The following is a 13,361-nucleotide window of genomic DNA, read 5'->3' on the forward strand; positions in this document are numbered from 1 at the left end:
CATTCAGTTCAACACGAGGTGTTCATGAATCAGGTGAGGTGATCATAAATTTTATTCACAAATCAACTTTACCCACTCATCCATTTGTTTCATTCTTATCAGTTTTGCATGTTTTTCCATAATATCATTAAATGATGGGATATATAAGTTACAGCTAAAATTACAAGCCATGACTTCTTTCCAATGAAAATTACGCCAACCCCCACTGGGCAATGTTCTCTCCAGTAAAGTTTCTTTTGAACGTTCATTAGAGAACCTCATGGAAACTGGATGTATATTCCTTCACCAAGCATTCTGCTGCTGTGTACTGCTGAGAGTCAGTAGGTGGTGCTGTCTGCCCACATTTGAAACAACTGCTCACAGTAAATCATGAATGACTGAATAATATTCATTAATCTTCATGATAGATTCAGAGAGAAGGATGCAGCACCAGATAATGAATATGCATATTTATGAGCTTCTTCACTCATGACTTAGATAATCCAAGCACATACAAGCTACATATTTCCCCGCAGCCAGTTTGCCTTCATTTCTGGAAGCTTCTCTAGGTCACCCACAGCACGGCGCTCCCTCCGCTCGACCTTTAACCCCAGTAATTTCCCATGGGTCTCTGCAGCACAGAGAAGCATATAGAAAATGGTAATTACTGATGTCTCAGACTACCCACATATTATGTTAACTAGATGAACCACAATTAAAATATTACTAAAATAGTCAAGTGCTGTGCACAGTGGATCACTGGTGCAGTGCAGCATTGGAGCATTTGTGAACACAGGCAAAACTAACAAGATCAGTAGTGACAGCTTGTGTATCAAATAATTTCTAATGTATGGAAATGTAACTGTGCGGCAAGCTAATTTGAATAACAACGCAAGGGTTATATGCTCACAATGCTTTGCCCACACACTATTATTTTTTAGGTGTGTTCCTCTGCTTGTATATACCCAATTCGAGCCGTATGTTAATTCATTGTCAAGAAGTTTGTATTTGTCTGCAACGCAGGCCTATGCCGTTCCAAACAGCCGAACTACTTCATATACTTTCTTTGTGATGTTTTCACGGAGAAGGATCTTCTGCCGTTACTCGTTGTGCCAACTGATATGATCTTACGGTAATTATCATTGCTAAGACAAATTTTATGCAATTATATAAACATTTATCCCCTGTAAGGCATTATATAAGATCTTTCCTTGAATCAAAGAATCATTTCAGTCTGCAGCAAGTGTCTTCAGTTGCCTAGCAACTCCAGCCCTGGTGCGGACTAATGCTGTCTGGTTTGTGGAGGTAAATCGGGGGGGCAATCTGATTTCAAATTAGGTTGCACGTAGGCGGGGGTAAAACTTTGCTGTTGCACTGGGACAGTTTTCCCAATCAGTGCTGGATTAATTTTGTGCTGTTTGTCTTTAAAAAGAAAAAAAGCAATGTAGCTCACAAAGAGAAGCGTGCCGCTCTTAAAGTAAGATTAAGAGACTATAGTCAAGGACAACTTATCACATAGTATCTGGTGATGGGAAAGTAACATTTAGCTGCTGACCATGTAGGCTGAAGCTTACAACTTCTCCCAAACGGGGAAATTAAGCATGCTTGCCACCTGAGCTGCCAAGTCCCCAGGCAAGCTGTGGCTCTGTTCAAAGCATGGGAATTTGCTTTGTGGATTGCAGCCATGTCCTTACTCGGTGGTATGTATAATTGCAACGGTGGCTCTTACATTCACATGTGAAATGCAAATGCCTATAGCGATTGTTCTTCTTTCTTAGGTTACCTGCCTCTTGTCCGTTACGCTTCGCTAAAACAATTCCACATTGCCTTCAGCGAATCAGCTTCTCTTCTATTCCTGTGTTCATTAAAGTTTCATGCCATATTTTTACTTTGATAACATATGCATATTGTATGTCATGCTGCTGGATGCAGGTAGCATCACAGGGGCGGAAAAAGTCTGAACCAAGTCTTCATCCTTTATACTGAAGGTTTGTTAACTGTCCTATCTGCACAGATGTGTCACCGCAAGTTATGAAACACTGTGACAGCAAAGTAGAGATATTTTATTGTGATGTAAAAACGCATCCATCCAGGCGATCACACTGCTATAAAAGAGTCTGCATGCATTATCAGGTATGCTATTTGAAATTCCATAAGTTGTCGTGCCAGCTCCTATCCTGAGATGACAGGCTGCATTTCCCGAGCACATGCAATCTGTGATATGCCATCTCAGAATTTTGATGGAGAGAATAAAGTATGAGGAATTCTACGTACATTCAGACAGATGGGAAATGTAATTTCCATCATTGGACAAACACATGTTCAGCATTTGCCATTATTCATTTCTGATTAAAAAAGATTTTTATTTTAAAAATAAAAGGAAAAATGTGTAACCGGTTCCACATCCCAGATCATTTGCAGGACGTTTAAAATTGTTCAGGGTAGTACAATATGGTATGGTCGCACATCCCAACACAACAGCTTCAGCCTTTTACATCGACAAAACACACACACACACACACACACACACACACAATGATCAATACATTCAAAAAGGAGAACAAAAACTTATAAAATGAGAGTGAGAGCCATATACTGGTGTTTGGGTGACTTTCAGTTGCACAAGGCTGTAGACTTTTCACACTAAAGCAAAAGTAGCGCAGCATAGAAATGTTTTATAGCACCTCTAATGTAATGTTATGTGATCTAAACAATTAGATCAAATATAGCGGTGTGTACCAGCACATCTGAAGCGAGGCCTGACAGGTTAAGTCATTTGATGCTGTCAAACTCAACGGGGGAAAAAAGTCCCGACCTTTATTTCTCTCTTTCTCCTCCTCTCTCACTTTCACTCTCACTCTTTTTTTTCCTGAAGCTTTTCTGATGCGTTTGCGCTCCTCTCCCTTCTTGCCCCGAAAAATCACTTTGTCACATAGCGACGCATCATTTCACATGCTAAATTTTTTAAAACTGGAACTGGAAATCCTTTCTCAGCATGCAATATCCATTAGGGGGAAAATTATTCATATGATTCTCCTACATTATTTATCACTTAATGAAGAGAAATATGTGCCCCTCACGCTCTCACCATTGTCACCCACCTATACTTTACCTCTCAGGACTTCAGGTTCGTCTTTACAGGATCCCACTGTGGCTTCACCGGATAATCTAGAGTGAGAAACGACTTTTGATCACATAGTAATGGGATTTAAAGTGCCCTCATTCCTCCATCACCTCTGGAAGATTCACTTCATGGAGGTCCCATAAATCTCCTCTGGAAGGGTTTGGGGTCTGCGTCGCTGCTCTTTACTACACATTTGCTTTATTGTGGGATTGTGAGGAGGGTTTTTTGGTCTTTAGGGCAGACACACATGACTGACTAATATCGTACCAAAACTTACACTCACCCTCTCTCCTCTCCGGCTCTGTGTGCCGCACCATCTCTCACTGATGCACTGCAGACCGCCAGATTGAAGAGTTGAGATACAATATGAAACGCGCGCAGAATGTAATTTGGAAAGACAGAAAAATATCTTAGAGCACCATTGAATGCATTTATTCTGGAGACAATTGTAGCCGCTGAAAATAACTGCAAAGCATCAAGCAGATATGCCTGTGTCAAATACAAACTGTCGTACATTATTACAGTCAAGGTTGGCTTGCCTGTGTACTGGGTTATGGAGCTTTTTGTTGTTTTGCCGTGCATGGGGAACAGATGGAGACTTTGCAGGTGGGAGAATCAAGCTTCTGTTCTGAGTAGAGGCAGGGAGAAGAGGATCTCTGCTGCTTATGTCCCAGTCTCTCCGGGGTTCCTTATATCACAGTATTGAGGGTGATAAATGGACCTGCAAAGGCGACACTAACCAAGTTCATGGTTCAATAATTCGGTCATTGTGGTCCTGTGCACCCTCAAATAAAACAGGAAAAATAATTCTTACAGGCACACTGGGGCACACAAATTTCAGTGTTTGTTCTTGTGTACATGAAGCGCACGCGAACCTGTGTTTTAGTATGTGAATCTTGTGTCAATCACAGTTTTACAGACAGAGACGGACCTATTAATGTTTATGATACGCAAAGGTAAATGCAATCGAGATTGACTGCTTGGTGCGCACATGCTTACATGTTCGCAAATTGAGGTAAATACCAGAGACATTGTAAATGTGCAGACGCTGACCTTTCGCCACAAATAAACAATGCCACTGATGCTGCTGGCTCTCTGGTCCACAGCTTATGGGTCGAAAAGAACACTTACATCTGCATACACAAACGTTGAAGCACTAATGCTTTTGGCAGAGGTATGTGGTTACAACAAACAGCGGAAAGGAGGATCATTTTAACTTGGTTGATCAATGACTTGAACTTCAATTTTATCATAACTTTAAATGTTTTCCAATATGTTCTTATTTTTCTGCTGTGCTCTGCAGACTCTTACCTTTGTTTACCCATCTTCCCCATTTTTCCCCTCACTTTGATGAATAATTGACATGCGCCTCTCCTTTGATATGTAGCTTAATGCTTTTTTCACCAACCTGGTAATAGTGCTCCTTTCCTGCTGAGTTTAGAGTGCACCTGAGCACAGTCACTGATATCATGGTGACAGCCTCTTTAATTTAATATTTACATAGAGTTCAATACATTTTATTCTTGTTTTTTTTTCTCTCAGAAATTATTTACTGTGAGGGTTGCTCATTTACAAAAACAACAGTTTCACGAGTGCTTTCCTCTCAACTTCCTTTTGTACCTGGTGCACTGCATTATTTTCAGTACAAAGGCTTTTTATGTGCTGGTTTTGTGGGATGTTGTTAAACTACATACTGCACATCTACAGCTCATAACATTTAGTGTATTGTTGACAAAAGTTATTGCCTGCTTACCAAAGCCTCATTTACGCTCCAGGCCAGAAACATTCTCACACAGTGAGAAATTGTCTTTGAAAACATTTTTCTGTTTTTCCTTTGTTGTTGTTATTAGAATTGCTTGACATACGCACTGCAGAGATGATTCAAAACACGTTCAGAACGGTTTGAATGTAGCCTGTGAAATATTTATATTTTTCGAATTTACAACTACATTAAGATTTCCAAGTCTGGTTATGAACCCCATCTGTCTAATATTCAATTATTATATCATTGCAGGATTATTCATTATTCCATCTACACACAGCATTAGTATATTTGTGCATGTTTTTTTTTCTACCCTTAATTGCATTTAATTGCTCAAAGGATAGATACAACTCCCTTTAAAGAGAGCAGCATTTAAACGACTGAAATAAACTAAGTAGTTTTGTGACAGACCAATAAAGAAAAAGTGCTTGCTTTCTCCTCCACCTGGGAGACCTTGCTTACGCATGCGGTGGCAGCACTGACAGGAGGAAAGCTGCATGCTAATTAGTTCCCCCTTGTGAAGGGGAGGGGCGCCAACAGTCCCCAGTTGTCATCACTCCCAATGATAAAGGGAGAAAAGATGGAGGAGTGCACAGGGGATATGATGCTCTAATTTGTCCTTTCATAAGAAGATAGTGGAGTATCCATTTTGAATGGTTCATCTCTGTGAAGCATATGATTAAGCTTTATAATAATTCCCTGTACAGCACAATGAGACCTACATTTAAGTCTGGACGTCAGCGAATGTCGCCTATTCGTTTGTGTTAGTTTCTTTTTAACAAGGAATATAAGGCGTTAAAGAGAACGCACACGCAAGCACACGTGCATGCACGCACGCACACACACGCACACACACACACACACACACACACTTACACACACACACACACACACACACACACACACACACACTTACACACACACACACTCAAAGAAAAACCCCAAAAGAAAACACCAACTCTCAGCAAAATTCTGGAAAGTACGATACGTGAGAGGGGGACAAAAACACTGTTCTCCTTTGGCATCTTTTTCTGCTTATTACAACTCAATGAAGACAATTTTACACAAAAGCGATTATGCATCCGGGCTTGGAAATGTGAAATAGGAGCACCAATGGGACACAGATTCATAAACAGGCAGTGAAAAGTGATATTCTGTTGAAATGCAAATTCTTTGACGGTTTTGTTCCAGAGGCATGCAGGGTGAAATTGGCCTTTAAACACATTGGCATACTAATGTCTGGAGGTGCCTCCACCTTCAAAATAAGCATGGCAGTATAATTGACTCGTAGTGCAAAATGGCAATGCATACATTTGCATCAGATAGAATTAGACATTTTTTAATGCTCCCAGGTGAGTGTGTGTGTGTGTGTGTGTGAGAGAGACAGAGGTAGTGCTCATGTGCCTGTTTCTGCAGGTACAGAGACAAAAGAGAGACGACACATCCATCATGCAGTGATGAGGTGGAAATAAGTTTGCTTTGAGGATCAGAGTATGGCGGTGCCTCTAAACCCTGTCAGGGTTCAGCACGTTAGTTTGTTTCACCCGCGGCTGTTTGATTTCCCACACATGCCATTTTTATCTTCCTTTCTTTGTTGTTCTTGTGGGATAACGAGCTATACCTCAACACATAAAAAAACAACCCAAAAAACACACATGGTTCAATAGTTCTAAAGAACCCTGTGTGTTTTAAAGAGGCAACTTGACAGCGTCAAGTTTGTTCTCTCCGTCCACACAACACACAGAGCGTCCGTTCAAACTACTTCCTGTTTCTGACCTTTCAACAGTAGTATTCTGCAACAGTTTCTTGAACAGTGTCTTACCGACGTCCATAAACAATTCCTGTTTGGCGCGTGTCGCAGCGAGTCACGTGGTGTGAACGGCCCAACGACTGAACGCCTCACGACCACAAGAGAGCACTTCCTGTAGTATGAACCGGCACATCGATCGTACGACTTTGGAAATCGTGTAGTAAGGACGCAGGTACTTTTCCTCAGAGCTCCCGAGGAAAGTTATCAACTGCACCATGGAGAAGACGGAGGAGAAGAAAGAAGTATGTACACTCAAGCTCCTACTTTGACTAGCGTTAGCATCGCGGCTAACTCAATGCTAGCAGCCTGGCTTGTTTTGGTTATGCAACTCGAAAAGAAAAGAAAAAAAGCACAGATGTTGTTTTTAATCACCACAACACTGTGCAATCAGTTTTAACATCATAGCAGGTTCATCATAAGTCAAAGCCCCAAAAGTTTTCATTTCCACATTAGATACACATTAACCAGATGTACATATTTAAAATCAATAACTAAAAGCCTTTTTGTTTGAAATCACAGTATATATATATATATATATGTATGGCGTGCCAGTGCGTGCCAGTTGTGACCAGTTCAACCACAGGACATGTTTTTTGTTTCTTTTGAGAGTCTGGAAGAAGTAAAATTATTCTGAAATGTCCAAGAAAAAAAGCTAATATTTGAGGAAAGTAAAAAAAAAAAAAAAAAAAGAGTAAGATTTGTTACAATAATGTTTTTTTTTCAGATCCGTGGTATGTTTTGACACCCCCAATATTCTGAACATTGGTCTCAAAAGGACCATCAGAGAAATAAGGCAGGCTAAGTCAGCGCTGTTACTTACACCTCTGTATAATAAAATGATATTCTGATTTTCTGCCCTGTGCGACGCACTTCAACTCCTAAAATTAGCTCTATGAATACATGATTATTGTCATCATCGCTGTTGTGGTTGTTGCAACATCGACAGAGCACAGCAGAGCTGTATGCCAGTTTCGCAGCCCCCCGCTGACACTGGGGGCTACTTATACTGTAGCATTTAGCTTGAAAAAGAGGATTTTGATAAATCAAGCGTCATACAGCACGGGGTCTGTGTTGTAGAGTGCAGGCTCGAGATGCATATTTGTCCCGGTGAGTCAGCTCGACGATTGGCATTCTGTTGAACTCCCTGCAGGATCTCCAGCAATAAATATGGAAATCTGAGCATGAGAGCCAAGCTCTTGTCTAGCTGTTTTTTTTCCCCGTTTTTTTTTTTTGCCTAGTGCACAGTTTAGGCAAATATCACTTAAGCATAAACAGACTGATAGCAAACAGTTTGAGTTGAGCTTTCTCAACTGGCAAAAGAATTCACTCCAACACAATCACTCAGAGAATATTTGACAAATAAAAATTAAACATTTTCAAGTTGCGCCGTCCTGGTTAGCTCCATTACTTTGTTTTTTTTCTGTAATTATACGCAGGAGATATGATAATGGGTGGAGGAGACAGTGAAATCATCTGTGCACAATAGATTGTGCATGTTGGATTTAGCTCTCTTAAAAGACTTGTGTGAGGGAAAGACCAGCAGAGCCCTGGGCGCTTGGCACAAAAATATCCCTAAATTCTGGGCACACATGCTGTGACTAACCCTTTTCAGAGAAAATGCCGCAAAGATTTTTCATACATAATAGTGTGTCCTAATAAATTTAGCGCAGCAGTAAATACTACACGAGTGGAAAAAAAGTGTGTCTGATGAAAACGCCGGTGTCGCGAGCACACGACAACGGCTTGATTAAAACTCCTTGATTTGACTTATTGGGCTCCTATAGAGGTATGATTGTTTTGGGTACCTGGCAAAGTGGCTGATGTGGGCCACTGTAATCAACCTCTGCCTGAAACCTAATCACTGAAACTTGAGACTTGAGTGTTTCCAACAAAATAACATAAATGTGCTCTGAAACCACAAATAGCTGAAAATGGATGTTTACGAGGAGCAACGGTAGAAGGGCGTGTACAATTTTACAGGGGGATTAACGTGAGGTGACTGTGGACATGAACTGTGAGTAAAACCATGAAAGTATTACAACACTGTCAAGAGTCTGAAGACTTAAAAGCAACATTTTCTAACTTGCAAAACAGACTTTATGTCAGATTGGGAAGGGGGAAATGACCATCACTGCATCAGATTTTTATCCATGTAGACAACGTTTACTCCTCTTTTCAACCTCACTATCTTTACGCAAATTTTGCGTTTGTTTGCCACCACGTGGCTGCCTGCTGCTCCACCATATTTCAAACTGTGCACTCGTCGCCACAGGATCCTGAAGCAATACATTTCAATAGTCGTCCATATAGCTTGCTCAATTTCGCACAAGATGAAAAAAAAAATAATGATATGGCTTCATTTCTGTGGGTTCAAAAGCCATGGTAACATTTGCCCCCACCCCACTTTATATTTTTTGATAATCGGTCGGCAAACCGGAGGTTGAAGGGCAGGGAAGGTGCTGAGTGAGTTGGTCAAGCTCCGGCAGAGATTACTGTGCGGCCCTCTCGGGCAAAGCTACAATAAGAGAAATAAGGCTTCAAATTACTCAAAATGAAAGAGGAAGTATTTTAGAGTGCTCACATGAGCGCTGTGTAATGCTCTGCACTGGACATCTGCTCCAGACAGAGCTGACGGAAGCACTCAGTCCATCTAACCGTTAACAACAGAGAACAGGAGATCCTGATTAATCTGTAATAGGTTCATCTAAAAAAACATCATGTCCATTCAAACTGTCAACAAGACTCACATTTCTCCTGGGATAGATTTGATGTTATAGTTTTGTGCGTTTTTTTTTATCCAGTGAGAAAATTACCAAATTTTGGCATTATCATATTTATAACTGTATCTGTCATTCATCTATTCTTTTATTTGCTATGCGGAATTGTGCATTGAGCACATGACATATAATCTTTGGTTTGCTCCGGCAGATAAGTAATTGTAAACTTTGTATTGAAAATGTGTCATATTTCATATATGTCAATGTGCTGTGTTTACACATGTGTTTGTGAATAGACATCTGTGTTGGCATATCATAAATATTAATAGCTGGCCAAACTTGATTTTGATGAGCCGCCAGACTGCATCAGAAATGTTGGATTAGGGTTCATTTCCTTTGTCTATATATGAAATCAATATACCCAGACATATTTAATTCCACTGAGCCCATGCATGACTGTAAAAGTATTACTGCGTGATCTGGAAGTATACGGAAAATGGGCACCAGAGCAATTAATGAACAGGAAGTCATGGTTTAAATATTTCCCTCTCTGTGCCCCACAGGCTCTACGAGACAACCGTCTGCACGAAGCTCGCCTTGCCTTGTTTTTGAGTCTCACTGTTATCTGATCATTTGGGGCTGTCTGTGATCAGAGACATCACATGTGATGACGGAACAAGACTGTGTGACTGTACAAGACCGGGGAAGTTGTGGGGCTCATTGATCCCTTTGACTCTTAAACTAAAATACAAGTGACAATAAATCAAGATAAGATACAGTTAAGAAGCACCAGGACCAGGTTGTAATAACGTGTTTGAGCTTTAAATGTGTCAGCTTCCAAACTCCCGGCCGCTCCCTTCTCTCCTTGGTGCTTTCATCCTCTCCTCTTTGCCGATCCCAAATTTATTGCTTTATGGCTGAGATCACATTTGTCCAAGTTCTTTGAGAGCACCTGGCCACACAACAGCAAGAGCCAACGCTTTATCTGTGATCAGTGGCAATTTGAAGCTGCATTATCCTGCTCATTATGAAGCCCCTTATCAAACATATTAATCATTTCACACATGATATTGATTTTAACGATTTTATTACAAGCTGAAGTAAATTACGAGCTTCTGGGGGAAAAGGGAGTTTCACAGAACTGAAACCACAGAAACACCAGATAATACCATTCATAATAATAATAAAAAAAATCTTTCTCCAGAGTGACTGTAAAAGCCATTTCTGAATCACTCAAATTGATATTTAAATATCTCATTAAGGCAAGCATGTCAGTATTAACTTCTCAGATCACTGTCACAGATGTGGAGTGAGGACACCAGCACAGAGGCAGACATCACACGAGGCAGATGGATGTTTTAAGCCACAGGCGTCACATGACCCAGGCACAAGACTGAGCTTTAAACAACACGCTCTATTGCTCAAGTCGCAGGTTAAACTATACTTGAGCTCTGTGCAGGCCTATACATTCAACAAAATAACGCAAGTGTACCTTAACGGTGATTCTTTGACCATGTAAAGATACAAACAAAAAAACAAAAGGCTGCTGTAGATCACGGCGGTCAGATTCAGAGCAGAGATCCAAACACAAAGGAAAAGCCTTCTGCTTTGTAACCAACCAGTTCTCCTGCAGTGGGAAGTGGGCTGTGTTAGAGAGCATTGTACTGTAATCATGTTGCTTTCCATGATAACGCATCACGATGTCATGAATGTCAGAGGAACAGGCCCAGTCTCACTGTAAAACAGGCTTCTAACAAACAGCAGATAGTTGACCGCAGCCCGCTGAAACTGCGACCCAACTTTTCTCTGCAGCGCTCCGTCCGCTGCGGCTGTTGCCTTGCAGCCGTGTTCCGCTGCTGTGCAGCATGAGGTGGCTTTTTTTTTTGTTGGGAAAAGCAGATCTTTTGCGAAGACAGTCGATGACTGTGTTATGCCCACTTGGCCCCGACGATAGACTGTAATAAAGGGAGACGTAATAAGGCCACAGCGTTTTGATCAAAAAGAGGCCTTTTTTGAAGTGAATTGTGTTTCTGTTCGTTAGGGATTGTCACAGTCGCACAAGGTTTTTTCGTTTTTTTTCTGGGGTTTTGCGATACATAGCCTTTGTAGTCTTATTTCGCCTCCTGGGGCCAAACTTCAACCGAGGCTGTTCCTGTATTACCTGGCTTCATTAAGGCCAAGCGTGTGATCCCAACGCTGGTCGACAGCTTCTTTCTTTGTCTTTCACTTTTGAATGAAGCGCGATAAACTATTGATCCTCTCGATTCAGTCACGGTCCGGCCGCTAAAGAAATGAGAAACTTGGGCCGCAGATGAACACACTCATAATGGTTATGAGTAGAAAAAGAATATTGCTACAGAGGCCGTGAATGACCGAAGAACTCAGCCGCAGATAAGAGTAAATATGTGGCCTACTTGGCGGCTTGATGTGTTGAGCAATGCTGGATAATTTATACCACATTTTCACATTTCGTGTTTCCTCTAATCCGAGCGTCAGAAGTGTTGAGAATGTCTGTGTGGGTTAACACGTTCAAAAAAGGCATTTACTGACTAAAACCAAAGGGGACTGGCTAAGACACAGGCGTATATTATAAAGATTAGTGGATGGATGGATGTTGCCCAGGTACTGTTTTTCTTCTTCTTTCCTTTGGAAGGCGTGCTCCCCTTTAGAAGACAATACTGTATCACACAGTCAGTTATCACAACGACACATTTTCCAGCTCTAAATACTCACAATTCCTTTACTTCCTCTGAGGTGATTCTTTATTGACAGACAGTTGTGGTCATCAGGATGTCAGTTGTCCTCTTCACTGTTCTGCTGACTCTCTCGTCCTGCTGCCCTGTCTTGTTTACTGTATTCATATAAATTTTTTTCGTGCATATCCTGCTTGAAGTTTTTCCGTAATCTTGACTGTACAGTTTTTGACAGACCTGAGCTTTGTTTGTTCCTTGTTTTTTTCTTTCTTTCCTTCTCTTCTGTTCTGTGGAGCTTCATGACTAGAGTCCTTATTACTTTCAAAATGTCATTTTAACGTCGTTCTTAACATCTGACCAGCGACAACTGAAAACGTGTGGCATTTAGATGTCAGGTAACTCCTGCTCATTTACATTTTTATTTTTCATTATTGGCCACTGTCTCCAATAAACAAGCTGAAAAATTTCTAATAAATCACATCCAAATACCAAATTTTTCTTTAGCAAATGCAATTATTTCCCTGGCAGTGTGTTGTTGTTTTGTATGATATTTGTAAATGATAATGGGATAAAAGCACTTAAAAGTAAGAGCAATTTCACAATCAATCAACCAAGAAACAAAATCATTTTCAAATACATCCAGTGTTGCGCCCCGGAGTGTATTCTGAACGCGAAGTCAGTTCCACCTGTTTGAAATGTTCTTCCCTCAAGGCTGCGTGTTGATTGATTGAACATCATCAAACAGGCAATTTTTTATGAGTTAATTTTTTGGGTGATTATGATTTTTTTCTTAATTTTTTGAGCTCATAGAACTTTGTTCTCACTTCCCTCGAGCCAAATTAATTTGGGCTTTGTGACCAGCAATTTTAAACATAGGGAAAATGAAATATTAGTAGACACTGTTCAGTGCAATGCTCTGAGAATACTAGAATTCACAATGTTTCAGGTGGTGAGACAGAGAATGGAGAGCTGTCACGGCCGAATTAAGGCACTGTGATTTTTTGGGTTCGATGTTTTTGGATTCAAGGAGCTCACAAGGCAACAAGTGTCTGGGGTTTCCACGGTGCTCGCCGTTTATTAACTTATTTACACATCAACCTTACAAAGCCCGGTTGAACGGCCACCATTTTATCAGTGACAACACAGTTGAGAAGCAAAAGGAAACAGGAGCTCTCGTAATAGGCAAGAAGCGCCACTCAACTAGTCAAGGGTACACAGGACGCCGTCTAGTAACGCTGCATCCCTCGTGCTGTAACTAAGCAACCCGGTTTGTCTT

General features: G+C 40.9%; 1 long non-coding RNA gene across 1 annotated transcript; it reads left to right on the forward strand.

The window, feature by feature from the left end:
* The first annotated feature begins 6,758 nt into the window (after positions 1-6,758).
* LOC118320045 lies at positions 6,759-12,578 on the forward strand. The gene is made up of 2 exons (XR_004796200.2): positions 6,759-6,917; positions 9,956-12,578. It is a non-coding gene; the product is annotated as an uncharacterized LOC118320045 (long non-coding RNA).
* Positions 12,579-13,361: the final 783 nt, after the last annotated feature.

Source organism: Scophthalmus maximus, chromosome 9 (assembly GCF_022379125.1).
Source record: "Scophthalmus maximus strain ysfricsl-2021 chromosome 9, ASM2237912v1, whole genome shotgun sequence".
Taxonomy (NCBI): domain Eukaryota; kingdom Metazoa; phylum Chordata; class Actinopteri; order Pleuronectiformes; family Scophthalmidae; genus Scophthalmus; species Scophthalmus maximus.